This window comes from Antrostomus carolinensis, unplaced genomic scaffold, assembly GCF_000700745.2.
Source record: "Antrostomus carolinensis isolate BGI_N321 unplaced genomic scaffold, ASM70074v2 scaffold46483, whole genome shotgun sequence".
Classification (NCBI taxonomy): Eukaryota; Metazoa; Chordata; class Aves; order Caprimulgiformes; family Caprimulgidae; genus Antrostomus; species Antrostomus carolinensis.
In genome coordinates, this window is record NW_010308137.1 from 43,849 (window position 1) to 48,663 (window position 4,815).

The following is a 4,815-nucleotide window of genomic DNA, read 5'->3' on the forward strand; positions in this document are numbered from 1 at the left end:
GGAAGTTCACTATGGTGAAATGCTGGCCATGAACTTGCAGAATTTCTGCCAAGCCTCACATCCAGGGAAGCTGTACCTTGGCAGTGGCAATTTTTGTTTTGTTATTTTTTCTGATGGTCAGCTCTGGGCTATTTGACACCCAGGTTCCACTCTAGTGGAAAAAATCAATAGTTACAGATATATTGCTCTGCATATCTCAGCCTTTCTCTTTACACAGTTTTAAATAACTGTAATTATGCCTTTTAAAAACATGTTGACTTCAAAACTTGCAAGTATTACATTCTTACAGGTATCAGGGCTTTGTGCCTAACTGTATGGGAGATAACTGAGCAGAGTTTCAGTTTCCCAGAGATTTCTTATTATGTTAGATCTATGCTGTCTATAAATCTGCAACAACCCTATTTCTGTTCTAAATAGAATTTTTTTTTTTTTTTTCTGGGCCACTACCCTGATACTAAGTCGATAATCCAGAATATATCAGAAATACTTTTAATGTCATATGGTTTAGAAATTTCCCATGGTTTCAAAGCAGAAACTCATAGACCGTCCGAGAAGAGAAGCATTATACTGGTCTCTATTAGAGATGCAATATGATTATTATCTAAAACATCAGAATTCAGGTATTCCACTCAAGACGTTCTATGTATTTTGGATAAACACGGTTATGGATGTTACCTCGCACGCTTCTAGGGCAGTGCATCCTGTGCATATACCTCTAAGCAGGCTTTATATTCTGCCTGGGGACATAAACATTACAGTCAGCAATGACAGCAAGCACTGGGCAGGTTACTCCACCGACGAGGTATTGCAAAGCTTCATTTGCAGAAAGTTAATTTAAACTTTCTACAAACTTTTTTAGGTATTATGTTATTATAAAGCACTATAATGTTAAGGGAAACACAATTTTACAGGTGATTTAAAAAAAAAATAATAATCTGAATTGTAATTTTATGACATTTATTTCTAAGGATGATACTTCTTGCTTGGCCTTGATTTTCCTTGTTAGAAAAAATAAACTAGTTTAAAATTAGGCATTTCCCTGTGCAATTCAGGAAGAAGGGAAGATAAAACAAGCTGTTCTCAAACAGTTTCAGGTGCTGGTTCTTCTTCCTACCCTTGAACAAATGACAAATCACTTTCATTGAGAAGGGAGTTGAAATGGTGTTACTTCTTGTTGTCTGATTGAGGTTAGCATCATATATTGCATGTCCCTAAGCTAACAGTACTCCCGAGCTCATTTACAAGGGCCTTCCACCATGTGCACTACGTCCCTTTGTGAGGGCTGAGGCAGGCTGCTCCCTCTCCTATATCCTTAAAAGCAATCACTAATACTGATATTAATTCTATGTTCACTTTCTCCTAGGATGATTGCATGAGCAACACATGAGAACCTGTGAATTGCTGTCAGGGAAGGGATGAAACACACGTGTAAGTCAGGTCTGTCTCTGTAACAGCCAATGCGGTCTGCAGTCGCTATCTCATGCTGGGCCGTAAAAGCCAAGCTGCTTTTTTTAATGCTTGAGTGGTGTCACCTGTAGTAAGAAGTGTTCAAAGCAAACTTGACCTTGCTTGCCTGCCCTGAGGATTTATATCAGGCTCTTCAGCAGTTTATGAAACTACCCTTCTAGAAGACTTGGAGTTTCTTGTACGACCTTTTCCTTTGAGTTGAATGGCATAGTTGTTTACTATGGAAGTGTACTGACCTTTCAACTGGAAGCTTATACCTACTTACGGTAGTTCACAAATACCCACTGGTTTACTAATTAAGAACTGAACTGTGTCTTTGCTTATATGATTTGTAGGTAATAAACAATTAAAAAGCAGTTCCTGATCGTGTATCAGAGAGGAGATAATGGATTTTCTGATCTTTAGGCTGCTGATTTCACTGCTGTTAATGTACACTAGAATACTGAAAATTCAGGCCTTTTCTCATCTAATAAGCCTCGATTCTGGTAAGCTCATCTCAATGTTTTTCATGGTGAAACCACCAGACCTTTTCTTAGAAGTGCTGTTTTTCTCTGTTGGGGGTGGAGTGTGGTGTGTAGAGAGGAAAAAAAAAATAATATTCTCTGCTCTTTCTTTTGTTTTCACCAACCAGTCTGTATCCACATGAAAACATAATCCCAAATCCCATTTAACTCTGTAGAAAACAGGTAATTTTCAGCCCCATTATTTAATGAGAGATAGCAATGTTGTCTCAGGTAAATGCTGTATTATTGTAGATCATCCAGTTTCATTCCAGCCTCACATTCATATCAGACAACTTTTAAGCTTATGATGGCAAATCATACCATTCAGAAGTAACAATCAGTATTCATACTCAGAGGAAAAAACAAAGCAAGTCAATCGCCCAGGTTGAAATTTCAGTTCTCTTGCAAACCAGATGCTAAACAACAAAGTTGATATGGGTAGCTAAATTCTTACCTTCAAATATGGGCTTTCTGCAAGTCAGTAAAGAACCAGTGTCTTTAGACAAAATAAATATTTTTGCTTCAATATACTTGAATAGTTTCCTAGGGCTAAATTCTCTCCTAAGATCTGGATAATTTCCGTTCCAGAGAGAGGAGTTGCTGGTGTACCTGCATGAGCCTGGTTTCATTTATTTGTTCTGGTCATGGGGTACAATTTTAGTGCCATTGATTTCATTATTCTAAAATGTTTTGTGGTGGCATAGATGCATTTTGTGGTGCCAGACCTGCTTTCAGAAGCAATATGAGAAGGAAGTGCCCAGTTGAATTCTTCCTGAATAAGCATAACCCCAAAACCATTAACTCTTGAGAGCTATTTCTTATAATCCCTGTCTCCTTTTTCTAGGACAGCTTACTTAGACCAGACACTTTCACACAAAAACTTTATAAAGTAGAAAACAGGAAAGAAGACGACAGAAGACTAAGTATGAACTAACTTGCTTAATGGTGAGTTATCATCTTGCCCTTTTTGTATATAAAATTATTTGCTCCCTATCAATATTTAATTTTTATGTTTTCTCAGTGGACTCTAGCTTATTAGGTCATACTTATTATGAACACTAATGAAACATAATTCAACAGGGTTAAACAGAAAATGCAACTTTTTTGCCAACGGTTCCACTTTCCTCTGGGGGAAAAATATTGCTGGAGATGAGACAGTGGACTTAGTGGTGCACCAGGATGTTTCCAGTCCGTCAGAACTAATGCTTCTAAAATTAACAGAAATGCTTTCTAGATTACCAAAATTGGCCTAACTTGCCCATAGAAATTGCTGGTAAAACTTTACAGACCTCAGTGGGATCGTATTTACACATGTGCTCATTTTAGGGTTACTGGGAAAAAAAATCTCTCACCCTAGGTCTTGAAGATATCTTAAGTTTTGAATAGATCTGGTGGTTTTATTTCTCCCCCAAAACTGATGAGGCTGTTATTGAGATACACGCAGCCACATGAAATCATTGTTGTTTTCTTTAACAGAACAAAAAGACAAAAGTAAAATGTAGGTTGTTTCTAAGACTCCTGAAAGCACAGGAGTCTTAGAAGTCTTTCCACCTGTCTGATCAATACTAAGAGGTGTAATTGCTCTGGCTTTCCCCAGAGGTGGTCTACCAACAAGTTTGTGTTAAGTGAACTGAGAGACCTGTACCCCCTTGGCAGCAGTCACTCCACAGCATGGATCCTTCTTGTTTATTTCAAAACTCAACTAATTAAAAGTAGACCTATTACTCAGTTCTCATGAACAAAACATTCTTCCCTCTTGTTTGTCTCTCTTCTCATTACACACTTTTCTTTCTCCCAGTGACCTGGGGGTTGCTTTGTCAAAGAGGCAGGACGAATTCAGAAACCTAGGGATAAAGGTTCTTCTGAGCACAGGAAATCTAGTCTTATCCTCTTCCTCTGCTCTAAGCTTGATATCCTCCCATAGACTCCTATGCAATCTGAAGACAAAACTTATGCCCGTACTGGATTGACTTGTCACTGTACACAGATTTCTTGATGAAAGAGTATTTTAGTGAAAAATCTACAGAACTAGTTTGAGTTGATATTCCATAGTAAAACAAAGTCTTCTCTAGAGCTTTTTTCTGACTATTACATAAGACATTAAAAAGGGATCTTTTTACTTTCAAGGCTAGCTTTCAAACACAGACAATAAATAGCATTATCAACTATTAATTCATGTTTAAACTCCATGTGAAGGCTACCGTTTACGAAATGAAGGCCAAGATACCCATTGCTGGCACCAGCTTTTCCAAATGTGAAGGCAAAACTGAATTTTGCTCCCTCAGGGACAAGAGGTTGAGAGGCAGGCATGCCTCGGGCTTTATGGGCCCTGCCAACAGCGAGGCGTCCCTCCCGGCTGCTGGGAGGGGGTGGCTCACCCCACTGCCTCCATTAGTGGGACACAATGGGGGCTCCCAGGCCCCAGCTGGGGCAGCAGGGCCATGGTTCACCTGCCCCACAGTCTGCTGCCTTAGCAACTGTCTGCTTTGCATAGAGCTAGAAATACCCTCGGCTCCAGCCGGCATTCAGATGTCCCCAGCGCAGTATTTTACCCCACACCTTTTGTGCAGCCATGTTTCCTGTTTCCTTTGGGCTCACTCCGTTAGCCACGTTATTTCTGAGGGTTTCGTGCAGCCGGAGAAGAGAGCGAGCACAAGAGAAACCAGCCCGCTGCCACCACAAACACAGGAAGCGGGGACAGCTGCAGCAGCTGAAGCTAACGATAACTTGCATTAAAAATAAACCCGTGCTCAGGGTGACAGTATGCCGTTAGCCAGTTTGCCGCTGATCAGGCAAAGGCCGGGGATAAACAGGCTGCTGGGAGCCGTGAGGGGAATTTTTAATT